This window comes from Littorina saxatilis, linkage group LG9 (genome assembly GCF_037325665.1).
Source record: "Littorina saxatilis isolate snail1 linkage group LG9, US_GU_Lsax_2.0, whole genome shotgun sequence".
NCBI lineage: Eukaryota > Metazoa > Mollusca > Gastropoda > Littorinimorpha > Littorinidae > Littorina > Littorina saxatilis.
This window is the reverse complement of record NC_090253.1, coordinates 66,226,934-66,243,331: the sequence shown is the minus strand read 5'-3', so window position 1 is coordinate 66,243,331 and position 16,398 is coordinate 66,226,934. Positions and strand designations below refer to the sequence as shown.

Here is a 16,398-nt window from a genome sequence, read left to right as displayed (position 1 = left end):
TTGCTTTAAACTGACGGTTGCCAAATTGGGTTGTGAGTGAAGCGTAGCTCTGGCTTGTCACTCACTTCCACTACACATAAATGCGCGCAAGGATTTAGTTCTTCAAACATTTCTGCTTTCTGTAGCTATGCAGGGTTTGTGGATGTGGAACGTGGGAATATTACAGTTTGGAAGGTGAGGATTCTGATAGACTCGATGCAAATTGTCCGAACTATAGCTATGGCGTGCCCCTTTAATAGCTCATAATGATTAGCCAAATATGGAAAGGCAAAACTAGATTCAAGTAGCTGAAAATTGAAACACGAATGGCGGCTTGATTGAAACTTTACGAAATGGAAATCCTGTGTTTTCCAACACATGAATGTACAAATCAGTGTTTTGGGTCTACAGAACACGACAAATCCCGTCCAAGTCCACTTCAACACAACTTCACAAGCCCATGTCTTCAGAACTTCGCAATTCCATGTGTATACGAGACCACGAAAGTCACACATTGGCTGGATTCATGTCCTGACGACATATCTGTGGTAAGTTTAAAGGCTGTCTCCATGGTAAAAAAAAATACTGAAATAACCATTTGTTTCTCTTTCTTCTTTCAATTTAATGACTTATGCGCTAGAGTTCGTATTCAATATGTTCCAGTGAAGATAATGACTCACTTTTCTAACCCGTATTCTCAAAAGCTCGGGAGAAAACGAAAGAAAATAATGTCCCTCTCCGGAAGTGACGTGTGGCTGGTGGCTTGATTCGGCCTTCCGCCATTTTGACAGAGATGGGAGAGTGAACCACAGCTTCGCGTAACAATCTGAACACGCATGCCGCATCAAGTTGTCAATAGACAACCACTGATGTTGATAAAGTAAGAGATCTGTCTTACATAATTGAGTTTCGGCGCTGTTTGGTTGCAAAGAAATGTGCGCAGTCTATATCACAAGTAGGTTTGGAAAGTGCATTTTCCGATGATATCGACGCAGCTAAGTATCAGGATCAGGAATATTGCGTCGCGGAACCTTTCAGATTATGACGCAATGTTGGCAAGAGAGCGCCTCGCCTAGCCCTACTTAAAACGATTTAAAACCTATCATTTTGGAATTTGTTCTCTTCCATAAAAAGTCTGAAGTCCATTGCTACTAAATTAAATAGCCTCTGGACTTATTTGAAAAATACACCCTTTCCTAATAGTTTTCTTAGTGCTGGCAATCAATAGTACTAGTAATGAGAGGGATGCACGACTCGTACCCTTTGATGACAGTGAGGGGCGACATTTGTATTGTATTGTTGTAGGCTATAATACAAATGTCGCCCCTCACTGTCATTAGGGCTAAATGTCACTTTTGTTAACTCCTTCATGATACGAACCCACCTTACTGTCACGGGACGCAGGGGTGGCCACATTTTTGTCAATTCAGCTTTCCCCGGGTATGTAACATGTCATTTTTAACTTACCCGCACAAAAATCAGGTTACCCACAATCTGAATGCAAAAACTCGTCCCCACCCCTACACACACAGTCATGGAGTTGCGCTCACGCACACTCCACTGTCGAAATCTAACCAAGGAAATTCGTCCTTCCATTCTGGCAAAAACCTTCTGACACGTTTTGATCTGTCGCAGTGTCGATTCTAGACCGCGCATTCCCGCAAATATGAAAGAAATCCCGCAAAAATAAAATTTGGATGCGCGCCTTTTCACGCAAAGAAATACCAATTCCCGCATTTTCAAACATCTTGTGCATGCGCGATATAATAAATATAATTTCGTCAAACAGCCCAGCGTTGCAGATCGTAAGCGCTTGCAATCTTTTTGAGACAAGTGAGGCCCTGACAAGGATGTTTACATTTACCTATGTTTTCAAAAGTTACATTTTCCCTAAACATCCTTATCAGGGCCTCACTTGTCTCAAAAAGATTCACTTTTTCTCCCACAAGTCTTTGCTTCCCTTTGTGGTCACTTCCTGTTTTACATTCAAAATGGCCACCACGATAAGTGAAAGCGTGGATTTTTTCAAGAATGGAGACCCATGTGCAAATCAGCTTGACGACAAGTTGCCAAGTGAGGCAAAACATCCAAATAAATGGTCTTGGAAGTGGATGAAGGAGTTAGATTCTCAAAAAAGATAATGGAGTTTATGATTAAGAAGTTTCTGTTGTGCATGCAACGATGAAATTACATACACCTGACTTCACTCTTCAGGCAAGAAAGCCATCAGGAACCATACGTTGGTTCTCTCTCTCTCTCTCTCTCTCTCTCTCTCTCTCTCTCTCTCTCTCTCTCTCTCTCTCTCTCTCTCTCTCTCTCTCTCTCTCTTTGAAGTCTCTCTCTCTCTCTTTGAAGTCTCTCTCTCTCTCTCTCTCTCTCTCTCTCTCTCTCTCTCTCTCTCTCTCTCTCTTTGAAGTCGTGGGGGCAATGACGGCCTCCGGGATGCCACAGATTCCATCCTCCCCCAGCCTAGAGACTGGGACTTTTTGTTCTTATTTACGATAGAGTGACATAAATCAATAATTAGCAAAGATTCTATAATTTTAAACTAATCTTTGTTTCAGTTGGTCATGGTGATTTGGGCAATGACAACACCGGCATCGTGGGTGATTTGGGCAGCGATGACCCCTCCGTCAAGGATTGCGACGTGACGAGCACACATGCAGAACCGCTTGGTATGTTTATACCGCCACCATCATAAGTGACGGTTTCTGAGACTTCCACTACTCGTGCAGAACTTCTGATTGGAGAAACTCGAGGTCAAAGCTTGTTCCCAAATGTTCTTATTATTATTTCACATTGCTCAACATCCAGTTAGCAACACAGGCTAGATGTTAAGCAACGTGAAATAATAATAACACATTTTGGGACAAACTTTGACCTGTAGTTTCTCCAATCAGAAGCTTCTGCACGAGTAATGGAAGTCGCAGAAACCGCCACAATATTATTTAAATTTTATTTATATATAGATGCTACATGTCGGGTTCATCTACGGGGCTAGTGACAGACCGCCAATGATGTTTTTTGTTGTTTTTTAGTTGGCAGCATGGGGATATCTTGAGAAGGCTCTCCGTAGTCGGCTAGACGTTAAGCAATGCTAATAATAATAATAATAGCACTTGAGCAAAGAGCTAAAACATTTCGAGGTACGGTAGAGTGTTTGACATAAATAATAATAATAATACGAATATTTATAACGCGCACATATCTCCCCAACAGGCGACTCAAGGCGCACATACACTCATTCACACACACGGAGACTTAAAGTCACCAACACACACACACCAGCAACCATTAAAATATGTACAGTTATTCAAGGTGGGATGGACAATGATAATGGACAACAGGAGGGGGGAACATGTACACAGGGAGATAGTGATCAAGGGGGAGGTCGTAGAGAAGGTAGAGCAGTATAGGTATTTGGGGGTGATTATAGACAATAAGTTGACATGGAAACCAAACTCTGATGCCCTTGTGAAGAAACTCCACTCTCGCCTGTACTTTTTGAGAAAACTCAGGTCTTTTAACATCTGCAGACAAGAAATCCTTCAGATGTTTTACACTTCAACGTGCAATAGTGTGTTGTACTTTGGCTCCGTGTGTTGGGGTGGCAACATCAACAAGCAAGACAGGGATAGATTAGATAAATTCATCAGGAAAGCAAGTGGGGTGGTTGGGAGGAAGCAGGACAATTTCACATCAACACATGAACGACGACTGACTGACAAGGTACAGAAGATTTTGGCTGACGACTCGCACCCACTCAGACCGGAATTTGACAGTAGACGGACAGACAGGAGCAACAGATTCAGACAACCAACCGCAAGATCCACACGCTACAGAAATTCGTTCATTCCATCTGCAATTCACATCTTCAATTCTCAGGTGGGGCGGTAGATGCTGGTGTTGTCGCTCTGATGCACGGGGTCAGTGTTCTGTATTGTTTCAGTATTGTTGATTTTGTTTTGCATGATTATATACTCTTATTCTACTCTCTTAGACAATATGTGATAACCGGCAAGGTGCTGACTTTCTTTTGTGCATTGTTGATGGTGAATGCATGTTAATTTATTTTTAATATACTTTCTTATGTGATAACCAATGTGCTATATTTTCTCAGGACAAAGAACAAATGTTTATTTTGAATGTTTTATGTATGTTATTATTACGGACACAAACGCTCAGCAATGTAATTTCTCTTTTAGAGATTAATAAAGTTATTGTATTGTATTGTATTGTATTGTATTGGGGTGGGCAGTGTAGAATGCATGGATTATGTGGAAAAAAGGAATGTCTTGAGTGCAGATTTGAATGATTCGAGGGACTGTTGTTGACGGAGGGGGAGAGGTAGTGTGTTCCATTGGCTAGGTGCTTGGAAAGAAAATGAGCGTTGACCTGCTGTTTTGAGTTTGGTGTGGGGGATGTTGAGCTTGAGGGAGTCGGCAGATGATCTGAGTGCTCGTGAAGGGACATAGAGAGAGAGAGAGTCGGAGAGATAGGCAGGGGCGAGACCATGGAGGCATTTGTAGGTGAGAGTGTTGATTTTGTATGTGATACGGGCAGGAACGGGCAACCAGTGGAGCTGATTTAGGAGGGGGGTGATATGATCTCCCTTTTTCTTTCGTAAGGCAAGACGGGCAGAGCTATTTTGAATGCGTTGGAGACGAGAGATAGAAGAAGAGGGAAGACCCGCCAAGAGAGAGTTACAATAGTCAAGACGTGAGAGAATGGTGGACGTGACCAGTTTGGCGGTAGCATCTGTGGTGAGGTACTTGCGGATAGTGGCGATGCGGCGGAGTTGGAAGTAGCAGGTGCGAGAGACAGAAGAGATGTGTTGTTTCATGGAAAGGGTGTTGTCTAGAGTGACTCCGAGGTTTTTGACAGCAGAAGACAGAGGGACAGAAGAGTCAGAGAGTTGAAGAGAGTCGGAAGTGGCTTTGGAGAGTTTGGATGTAGTGCCTACTAGGATAGCTTCAGTTTTGTTGCTATTGAGCTGAAGTTTGATTTCTGTCATCCAATTCTGCACGTCAGTGATAGTGTCAGAGATAGAGGAAAGAAGAGATTCAGACTGGTCAGGGGAAGAGCTGTTGTGAAGTTGAGAGTCGTCGGCAAAAGAGTGGTGGAGAACGTTGTGTCGGTCAAGGATGTGGTCAAGAGGTTGAGTGTAGAGAGTAATTAGTACAGGCCCAAGGACTGAGCCCTGAGGGACTCCGCACTCAAGCCTGATGGGGTCAGAGTTCAGTTTGTCAATCGAAACAGTCTGGTAGCGGTCGGTGAAATAAGAAGAGAACCAAGAAAGAGCTGTGCTATGGATACCAAAGGTGTACTGAAGGCGTTGAAGGAGGATGTTGTGGTCGACTGTGTCAAAGGCCGCTGATAGATCAAGTAGAGCGACGGCAGAGATTTCAGCTTGGTCAGTGGCAAGGAGGAGATCAGTAGTGATTTTGAGAAGGGCAGTTTCGGTGGAGTGGTGAGGACGATAGGCAGATTGAAGCGGAGAGAGAAGATTGTTGCAAAGAAGGTGAGAGTTGAGTTGTTTTAGGACGACTCTTTCAAGGAGTTTGGAGATGAAGGAAAGGTTTGAGACAGGGCGGTAGTTGCTGAGAGTGTTTGGGTCGAGCGATGGTTTCTTCAGTAGATGTTTGACAATAGCAGTCTTAAAGGAGTTGGGGACAGTGCCTGTTTGCAGAGAAGTGTTGATGATTTTGAGAATAGAAGGGAGGAGTTCAGGAAGACAGTCAGAGTAGAGTTGTGTGGGAAGAGGGTCAAGGTCACAGGTTTTCAAGGTCATTTCTTTGAGGACTTTCTCCTGGTCAGTGAGAGTGAGAGGCTGAAAGTGTGTGAAGGGAGTGCCTGTAAATGCAGGAGAAGTTTCAGAGTTTTGGTGTGGGATTTTGTCTAGTTTGTCACGGATGGTTTGGATCTTGTTATGGAAGTAATCAGAGAAAGCTTGCGACAGTTTGGAGGGGTCGATGTTGTTGGGCAAGGGAGAAGCAGAAGAGCAGCCAACAAGGTCATTCACTGTGGAGAAGAGTGTTTTGGCAGAGGTTGTTTCACAGATTTTGGTGCTGTAGTGCGATTGTTTGGCGTCTGCGATGAGTGTCTGAGCATGTTCCATTTGCTTGTTGTAAATCTGTCTGTCAACTACCAGCTTTGAGGTTCGCAACTTCCTCTCTGCTCGGCGACGCAACTGTTTTGTATACTTAACTTCAGCTGTGATCGAGGGTGCAGAAGGCCAATCTACGATGAGTTTGGTTTTTGCGGGTGCATGTTCGTCAAGAAGTGTGCTGAGAGTGGAGTCGTAATGACGTACAGGGTCTGAGGATACCGGAGGATCAAGCAGTCGGCGGGCTGCTTCTGCGCGAAATGTGTCAGTGTTAACTTCTTTGAGGTTACGGCGGACTACGCGCTTTTTCTGTTTGGATGGTTTGGCCATCTTAAGAGAGAACAAAACTGCAGAATGATCGGATCTGAGGTAGTCATTCAGCAGGATGTCGTACACCAGGTCAGTGGACTCGTGGGTGACAATCCAGTCAATGATGTGTGTTTTGCGTGTGGGAGCGTCTACATGCTGTTTGAGGTCGTGACAGTCAAGAAGGTCCATCGTCTGTCTTGTGTCGGTGTTATAAATCAACAATAAGCAAAGATTCTATAATTTTAAACTAATCTTTGTTTCAGTTGGTCATGGTGATTTGGGCAATGACAACACCGGCATCGTGGGTGATTTGGGCAATGACGACACTGGCATCGTGGGTGATTTGGGCAATGAAGACACTGGCATCGTGGGTGATTTGGGCAATGACGACACTGGCATCGTGGGTGATTTGGGCAATGACGACACCGGCATCGTGGGTGATTTGGGCAATTCGTGGCTGATTTGGGCAATGACGACACCGGCATCGTGGCTGATTTGGGCAATGACGACACCGGCATCGTGGGTGATTTGGGCAATGACAACACCGGCATCGTGGGTGATTTGGGGAGCGATGACTCCTCCGTCAAGGATTGCGACTACACATGTCGCACACATGCAGAACCGCTTGGTATGTTTATACCGCCACCATCATATGTGACGGTTTCTGCGACTTCCAAAACTCGTGCAGAATCTTCTGATTGGAGAAATTCGAGTTCAAAGTTTGTTTAAAAAAAATATGTTATTTTACATTGCTCAACGTCAAGTTAGCAACATTTTGGTACATACTTTGACCTCTAGTTTCTCCAATCAGACGCTTCTGCGCGAGTAATGGAAGTCGCAGAAACCGCCACAATATTATTTAAATTTTATTTATATATAGATGCTACATGTCGGGTTCTAGTGGACATACTCTTATAATATCTAAATACTTTTGCTACTACTAATAACATGCATTGTTTATTACCTAATTAAAGGCTCCCGCAGTGGGGCACTGCGGTTAAGAAATTAAAGGCCCCTCCTGTTTTTGGAACCGCAGGAGCTTTCTAGTTTGCTGTTAGGTAGATTTTTGGTTCCTCTTTCCTGTCATGCTCTCTTTTTCTTCATGAATTCTTTTCTTTTTTCTGCCTTAATCTTGCTCATTCACCTGTATTTTTTCCAAAAATCTCTTCTCTTGCCGCTTGTCTCGCGATTCATGTATAGTTTAATCTGTTAGTGTTCTGATGTAAGTCCAGCAGTAGATAGGTTAAGCCTATTTTAACATACTGGAAACTGGTAATCTTCCAGTAGGTATTAATTTAGTTTTACTAAAGCCTGCTGGGACACAAGTAATGGGTTAGTGCATTTGTAAACAGGAATCGCTTGACAAGTGGCCCCCTTCATCCCCCCCTTCCTCGTCCTGATATGGCTCTGCGTAGTCGGCTGGACGTTAAGCAAAAAATAAACAAACAAAAAAAAATAATTAAAGGCAGAGGTTGACAAAGCTCATGAAGACAAGCGTAAATTCAAGCTGGTCTCATGCTGAAATACAAACTTTAATAAATGGTTTTGGGCATCTCCTTCAAAAAGGCATGTATCCGTCAGGGAAGATAATTCAAGCCGCAATTAACCAAAATACTTGTCTCAACAATAGAACATGTATGAATGTGCGAACAAAGCTTCAGCACTAAATGAAGACACGGTTTTAAGATGGACTAGCTGAAGTTGTGGGCAAAGACAGCATGTTGTTGCTTTTTGGCGAAAGCTTACTGAAGAAATATGGACCAGCTAGAAAAAATGACATAGCACAGAGATTGAGACAACTTGCTGGCCTGTTGGTGCAATATGTAGAGCAAACCTATTCATTACATCTTACCATATAACAGTGGCACAGGCACGGTTGGCCTAGTGGTAAGGCGTCCGCCCCGTGATCGGGAGGTCGTGGGTTCGAACCCCGGCCAGGTCATACCTAAGACTTTAAAATTGGCATTATAATTACATATTCTTACGCCGAATCACATGATTAGCATTGACCCACTTCGATGCATAGGTTATGATAAAAGCTACCCCGTCTAGGTATAAGGGGAGCAACCCCAACTAAAAAAGTGACTGCACCAGCATGACTGACACCCTGGGTTACGTCCCATGTAGCCTACTACGTCATCAATGGTGCTGGTCACGTGATACCCCTTCAATCGACTACTATCACTCAAGGGTGACGGTTGTGTTCGCTTTTGCTCTGGCTGGTTTTGTGTCTACGGCACCCACCGGCCTCGGCCCCCGTCTACTTCTTGCTGGCTTGCAGCTGGTGAGATCGTTCATATTTTCTTGTATGTTTTATTGTTTCTGCTGTGAATTTCGCATGTCCTTTGGACTCTGAAGTTTTCAGCGGTTGTTTGGCTTCCTCACGGTCGCCATTTGCATTAGCACGTTGGCTGGCTTCTGTTGTTTTAGCCGTGTTCGGGCTATTAACGCTGTCGTAGCTTGCTTTGTAGCTGCCGTCGGTAGCTTTTACGTACGTGCTTATCTTTTTTGCTCGCTTGCTTCTGAAATGTTTGTGTCTGTACGGACTTTATTATTTTCAGACTTGTGGCTTCCTCCTTGGTCGCCATTTTTAGCTAGCATGTTGTTGTTATGTTGATTTTTCGTCCGTACTCGGACGCTTAACTCTTCGTATAGCTAGTTGTTTAGCTGCCTTTGGTAGCTCCTAAACTGGTTTTAGCTGCCCTCTTTGCTGGCTTCTGAAAGGCTGGCGTCCTTTCGGACTTTGCTAGTTTCAGTTGTTTTATTATCTTTCTCTCGGTGCTTACTTGGCCGTTAATGAGAATTAGAGGGAGCTAAGGCTGAGGGTTAGGGCTTGGGCCCTGCTAAGCTCTATCCCTCAGCAGCCTCTTATTTTGAAGAACGCCTTTGTCGTTCATGTTGGCACAATTTTAGGCAAGTTTTTACGTTGTTCTGTGCCGTTTTTTATGTTACGGACGATTGGCCGTCTGGCTCTCTGCCGTCCGTTTTGGCCTCCAAGGCTGTCGTTTTACGTCTGTTTCGGCTCCAGAGTCTCGGGCTCTGGGGTCTGCACTTATCTTTTGCTTATTTCCAGAAATAGATTCCCTCGTTCGCGAGGTTTGCCTCGGCGGACTTCGTCGCCAGCTCTGCCCCCCGCCTGGGGGTTAGGCGACGTTCTCTCCTTCAGACGCTGGGTCTTCTCCGGACCAGGCTGCTGTCCACCGCGATGTTTCTGGACGGTCCCTTGGGGATCTTCTTCTCCTCTTCCTGGCCGGCATTGGTTGCCTTCCGCTTGCGGTAGCGCAACAGTGCATGTCCCTCCGGGGATCCGGCCACTTCAAGGTTGGTGTCTGCAGCAGCCGTTTACGGCAGCTGCACTTCCGGTTTCCGGAATCGGATGTTCTCCTGCTAGTGAGCGACTTGCGTTCACGTCGGGTCAGAACCTCTCCGTACTCCAGCAGTCGGTTCCGACAGCTGGGCTTCCTGCTCTGGCAGGAAGTAGGGGTTCACCGGCTAGTGAGCGACTTGCGTTCACGTCCGGACCGAACCCCGCCTTACACCAGCAGTTGTACGCGACAGCTGGGCTTCCGGCTCCGGCCGGAAGCAGTGGTTCTTCCGCTCGTGCGCAGCCTGCTGTCACGTCCGGTGCGTCCCACATCTTACGTCAGCAGTCGTCCGCGACAGCTGCTTCCGGCTCAGGCCGGAAGTAAAAGGCTCACTGGCTAGTGTTCGGACTGCGTTCACGTCCGGTTTGAGCCTTGCCTTACGTCAGCAGTCGTCCGCGGCAGCTGCGCTTCCGGTTCCGGCCGGGAGTGTAGGTTCACCGGCAGTGCACAGGCCGCTGTCACGTCCGGTTTGGGCCTTACCCTACGTCAGCAGTCGTCAACGTCAGCTGGGCTTCCGGTTCCGGCCGGAAGTGTAGGTTCACTGGTTAGTGCTCAGGTTGCTGTCACTTCTGGTTCGAGCCTTTACCTACTTCAGCAGTTGTCCGCGACAGCGCCGCTTCTGGTTACGGCCGGAAGCGTAGGTTCACTGGTTAGTGTACAGACTGCTGTCACGTCCGGTTTCGAGCCTTGCCCTACGCGACGGCTGTGCTTCCAGTTCCGGCTGGAGGTATCGGTTCACTGGTTAGTGCACAGGCTACTGGCACGTTCAGTTCGAACCTTGCCTTACGGCGGTGGTCGTACGCGACCTCTGCGCTTCTGGCTCCGGCCGGAAGTGGGGGCTCACTGGATAGTGGACCTGCTATGGTCCCATCTGGTTTGAGTCTGGTTTTTTCGTCAGCAGTGCCCTTTGGGCTTGCAGGCTCCCTGCCTCAGGCGGATTATAATTACATATTCTTACTCCGAATCACATGATTTGCATTGACCCACTTCGATGCTTAGGTTATGATAAAAGCTACCCCGTCTAGGTATAAGGGGAGCAACCCCAACTAAAAAAGTGACTGCACCAGCATGACTGACACCCTGGGTTACGTCCCATGTAGCCTACTACGTCATCAATGGTGCTGGTCACGTGATACCCCTCCAATCGACTACTATCACTCAAGGGTGACGGTTGTGTACGCTTTTGCTCTGGCTGGTTTTGTGTCTACGGCACCCTCCGGCCTCGGCCCCCGTCTACTTCTTGCTGGCTTGCAGCTGGTGAGATCGTTCATATTTTCTTGTATATTTTATTGCTTCTGCTGTGAATTTCGCATGTCTGGTGGACTCTGAAGTTCTCAGCAGTTGTTTGGCTTCCTCTTGGTCGCCATTTGCATTAGCACGTTGTCTGGCTTCTGTTGTTTTAGCCGTGTTCGGCTATTAACGCTGTTGTAGCTTGCTTTGTAGCTGCCGTCGGTAGCTGTTACGTATGTGCTTATCTATTTGCGTGCTTGCTTCTGAAATGTTTGTGTCTGTACGGACTTTATTATTTTCAGACTTGTGGCTTCCTCTTTGGTCGCCATTTTTAGCTAGCATGTTGTTGTTATGTTGATTTTTCGTCCGTACTCGGACGCTTAACTCTTCGTATAGCTAGTTGTTTAGCTGCCTTTGGTAGCTCCTAAACTGGTTTTAGCTGCCCTCTTTGCTGGCTTCTGAAAGGTTGGCGTCCGTTCGGACTTTGCTAGTTTCAGTTGTTTGTTTATTTTTCTCTCGGTGCTTACATGGCCGTTAATGAGAATTAGAGGGAGCTAAGGCCGAGGGTAGGGCTTGGGCCCTGCTAAGCTCTATCCCTCAGCAGCCTCTTCTTTTGATGAACTCCGTTGTTGTTCATGTTGGCACAATTTTAGGCAATTTTTTACGTTGTTCTGTGCCGTTTTTTCTGTTACGGACGTTTGGCCGTCTGGCTCTCAGCCGTCCGTTTTGGCCTCTAAGGCTGTCGTTTTACGTCTGTTTCGGCTCCAGAGTCTAGGGCTCTGGGGTCTGCACGTATCTTTTGCTTATTTCCAGAAATAGATTCCCTCGTTCGCGAGGTTTGCCGCGGCGGACTTCGTCGCCAGCTCTGCCCCCCGCCTGGGGGTTAGGCGACGTTCTCTCCTTCAGACTCTGGGTCTTCTCCGGACCAGGCTGCTGTCCACCGTGATGTTTCTGGACGGTCCCTTGGGGATCTTCTTCTCCTCTTCCTGGCCGGCATTTGTTGCCTTCCGCTTGCGGTAGCGCAACAGTGCATGTCCCTCCGGGGATCCGGCCACAACAAGGTTGGTGTCTGCAGCAGCCGTTTACGGCAGCTGCACTTCCGGTTTCCGGAATCGGATGTTCTCCTGCTAGTGAGCAGACGGTGTTCACGTCAGGTCTGAACCTCTCCGTACTCCAGCAGTCGGTTCTGACAGCTGGGCTTCCTGCTGTTGCAGGAAGTAGGGGTTCACCGTCTAGTGAGCAGATGGTGTTCACGTCCGGTCCGAACCCCGCCTTACGTCAGCAGTCGTCCGCGACAGCTGCTTCCGGCTCAGGCCGGAAGTAAAAGGCTCACTGGCTAGTGTTCGGACTACGTTCACGTCCGGTTTGAGCCTTGCCTTACGTCAGCAGTCGTCCGCGGCAGCTGCGCTTCCGGTTCCGGCCGGAAGTGTAGGTTCACCGGTAGTGCACAGGCTGCTGTCACGTCCGGTTTGGGCCTTACCCTACGTCAGCAGTCGTCAGCGTCAGCTGGGCTTCCGGTTCCGGCCGGAAGTGTAGGTTCACTGGTTAGTGCTCAGGCTGCTGTCACTTCTGGTTCGAGCCTTTACCTACTTCAGCAGTCGTCCGCGACAGCGCCGCTTCCGGTTACGGCCGGAAGCGTAGGTTCACTGGTTAGTGTACAGACTGCTGTCACGTCCGGTTTCGAGCCTTGCCCTACGGCAGCAGTCGTACGCGACGGCTGTGCTTCCAGTTCCGGCTGGAAGTATCGGTTCACTGGTTAGTCCACAGGCTACTGGCACGTCCAGTTTGAACCTTGCCTTACGGCGGCGGTCGTACGCGACCTCTGCGCTTCTGGCTGCGGACGGAAGGTGAGCTCACCGGTTAGTGCACAGGCTGCTGTCACTTCTGGTTCGAGCTTGCCCTACTTCAGCTGTCGTCCGCGACAGCTTTGCTTCTGGTTCCGGCTGGAAGCGTAGGTTCACTGGTTAGTGCACAGACTACGGTCACGTTCGGTTTGAACCTTGCCTTATGTCGGCGATCGTACGCGACCTCTGCGCTTCTGGCTCCGGCCGGAGGTGGGGGCTCACTGGATAGTGGACCTGCTATGGTCCCATCTGGTTTGAGTCTGGTTTTTTCGTCAGCAGTGCCCTTTGGGCTTGCAGGCTCCCTGCCTCAGGCGGATTAGCAGCTACCACACACTTCGGTAGTGGGTTCTGCCGTTCCCCTCACTTCCTGTGCCTTTGGTCTTCGACGCCTCTCATCCTCCTCTTAGTCAGGGGTGAAGTTTGGCCGTTGACTTGCAGGAAAGGGGCTTCAGGCTCCGGCCTTCCCAGCTTCGGGACATTAGGGCTCAGAGGAAGTTGCCTTTGCCCAAGATGTCCCGGAATTTGCTGTCGTCTTTTGCCCCTCTGCGTGCACCTTTGCCGGTCACGCCGGAACTTCTTCTTTGGGGAACGTTTCGAGTCCCCTGCTCTCTGAGCAGACTCTCTTCCCCTCTGAGGAAGTGGGCAGACAGCTTTTGGAACTTGCTTCCATTTCGGAGACACTCCTTTACGGAGTCCTTGGCGCCCTTTACACTCAGTAAAGAGCAGGACGCAGGGGATGCTTTCTCCACCTTTGCTAGGGCGAATTTAGAGCGGAGAAGGCCCTCCTCTCTGCACAATGCCCATACGGTCATGTACAGACGGGACTTGTTCCTCGCCCATTCCTAGTTTGTGGGGAATCAATGAGAGACACCCTTAGTTCTTCACCCTTGGTGGATGGGTCTCTCTTCGGCCTCCTGGCCTCTAAGGCCCCCTGGCCTTCAAGTCCTCCTGGCCTCCTGGTCTCTGAAGCCTCCTGGCCCCCAAGGCCTCCTGGCCTCTAAGGCCTCCTGGCCTCCTGGTCTCCAAGGCCTCCTGGCCTCTAAGGCCTCCTGGCCTCTAAGGCCTCCTGGCCTCTAAGGTCTCCTGGCCTCCAAGGCCTCCTGGCCTCCAAGGCCTCCTGGCCTCCCAGGCCTCCTGGCCTCCCAGGCCTCCTGGCCTCTACGGCCTCCTGGCCTCTAAGGTCTCCTGGCTTCCCAGGCCTCCTGGTCTCCAAGGCCTCCTGGCCTCCATGGCCTCCAAGGCCTCCTGGCCTCTTAGGCCTCCTGGCCTCTAAGGTCTCCTGGCATCCAAGGCCTCCCTGGCCTCCTGGCCTCCAAGGAGATAAAGATTTGTAGGGACCTTCAGGTCTCTTCTTTTGCTCTTCCAGCTTTGAAGCAGCAAAACGGGCTCTACCTAAGCAGACTCAGCTTTTTCAGGCTAAGTCCTCAGCTCAGGTTTATCCGGAGAGGTTCTTCCTTTCACAGACGTCTTAGTCTGTGTTTTTTGGGAACAACAGCCGGCGTTAGGGCATCCGGGTTTTTTAGCCTCGGCTGGTGCAACAGCCATTTCATCTGTTGGTGGTGGTGGTTGTTGTTTGCTCTTTTGGACTCGGTCCGTGTGGGTCTTTCGCCGATTTAGACTCTGTCTTTCTCTAGCGATCGGACTTCTTCTGGTGTTTCGTCCAAACTTAAGGTTTACTTGAGTTGGCCTCGGAAGTTACATTCAGATTTTACTGAGTTTGCATTGGTTTTAGCAATGCATGGTGAGGGGTCATTCTTGTGGCCTATCACTTTTCTCAGCTTTATTGGCTAACCCTCCCCTTTCGGTAGAGGTCTAGTTAATTTCCTGGTTTCTTGGTGCGGGCTTTCAGCCCAGCATCTTTGATGGCAGGTCTACGGGCGTTACGGCTCTCAGCCTTAGCTCGTGTAATAGTCTCCTGACTGGCATGGGCGACTACGGTCTCCGTGTCTCTAGATTTTGTGTCTTCCTCTTCTCCCTCATCCTGCCATGAGGCGAGTCGGGTCGACTTCCGGTGGGGTGGGTTGCCTGTTAAGGTCACCCTTCTACCACTTGCATAGATCTATTACGGACTCTTGCCTGTTGTGTTCCGTGTCTGATTCTCTGTTCTGAGGTATCAGACGTGTTTGGTTTTTCAGCCAGACTCAGGAATTTTCTGGGCTCGGTCGGCCGCGAAATTTACTTCGGGCCCTTCTTCTTGAGGACTCTCGTTCAGGGAGTCTTAAGGCTGGTTAACTTCACAGTTTTCTGTTTTCCTTTCCAGTCTCGTTTCTGCTTTGGGTTTTTGATTTTCCTTCATTTACCTACAAGCAGACTGCTTTGTGATCACTCTGACTTTAGTCATTTCGGTTAGAGTCTCCGGTCACATCAGGCTTTGGCCACCGCGTTCTCCGCTCTGCTGGCGGCTTACACTTTTCGTAGGCCGCTTCTTCCTCTGTTTACCTCCCTCTATGCTTCTGCATGGACTGGTAGTGGACTTCTGGTAACCGTCTCTTCTGAGATTTTTCTTTGAGTTTGACTCTGGTTTTTTGTACTCAGACGTCTCTCTCTCTTTCTCGGAAACAGGTCACTCCTCTCTGGAGCTGACCGTTATCTCTCCGGCCTTTCGGGCCTCTCTCCATGCCAAGGCTTTAAACTTTGGCATGATCGTCTTACGGTCCTGGGGAAGGTTGGTGCTTTTCATTTATGATCGGTCAACCTTACGCTTAGGCGTTTCCAGGGTTTTTGGCATTTCCTTCCAATAGTAAGGGGGGGGGGGGGGCAGCTTGTCTGTCCCTCTACTCGGCTCGGGTTATTCAAGGCTTGAGCCCCTTTCTGGGCTGTTTTTTATGGTTCAGGGGATGGGAAGAAGTGCTGAGCACAGCTTACGGGCTCTCTGATGCTGTCTTTCGCATTTTTTGCCTGAGCGGCATTGCGACTGTCATTTAGGTTGGTTCTCGGTCCTCGTTCTGTCATTTGGCAGTGGGCCAGTTCCTGGCAAGGGTTTTGGAGTGAGCTAGATGTTTTCTTTCTCACCGGCTCTTTTCCTGATTTTTGGCAGTGGGCCAGTTTTTTGGCGAGGGATTCTCTTTCCCTCCGCCTTGGCGTAGCTATCGGCTATCTTTCCCCTAGGCTCAGCCCGAGCTCTTTTTCCAGGGCCTGGGCCTCCTCCTCGGCCGTTTTACGGTCTGGGAGGTTGGATGATGTCCTGCACACAGCTTACTGGTGCTCGGCTTTTGTCTTTATCAGTTTAATAGGGAGACATTGCTGCCTTGGGCCTCTTCCTTGGCCGTCTTGCGGTCCCACAGAATGAGCGAAGTTTTGAATACAGCTTATTGGCGATCAGACGATGTATTCATCAGCTTTTATCTGAGAGACATCGCTTCGCTCTGTAACGATGGATCTAGGTCCCTGCCTGCCTTGGTGGCAGCGGGCCAGTGCATTTCCAGAAATTGATGGTGAGTTTGAACTTTTTTTATCTTACCCACCTCCTGGTTGGAGTTATCTGCAAATCATGTGATTCGGAGTAAGAATATGTAATTATAATCGAAAATTTTTATCTAAATTTTGATTTGATTAATATACTTAC

At 48.4% G+C, this 16,398-nt stretch overlaps 1 protein-coding gene and 1 long non-coding RNA gene across 2 annotated transcripts in view; one reads left to right on the top strand and one right to left on the bottom strand.

Moving 5' to 3' along the window:
• Nucleotides 1-8,353, top strand: part of LOC138976863 (uncharacterized) — a 10,287-nt gene extending 1,934 nt beyond the window's left edge. The window contains exons 2-4 of the long non-coding RNA XR_011459196.1: nucleotides 391-527; nucleotides 2,544-2,654; nucleotides 6,658-8,353. This is a non-coding gene — a long non-coding RNA (uncharacterized lncRNA). The remainder of the gene's footprint in view (nucleotides 1-390; nucleotides 528-2,543; nucleotides 2,655-6,657) is intronic.
• LOC138976869 (THO complex subunit 5 homolog) overlaps nucleotides 1-16,398 on the bottom strand; it is a 103,497-nt gene that overhangs the window by 65,187 nt on the left and 21,912 nt on the right. The window lies entirely within an intron of this gene.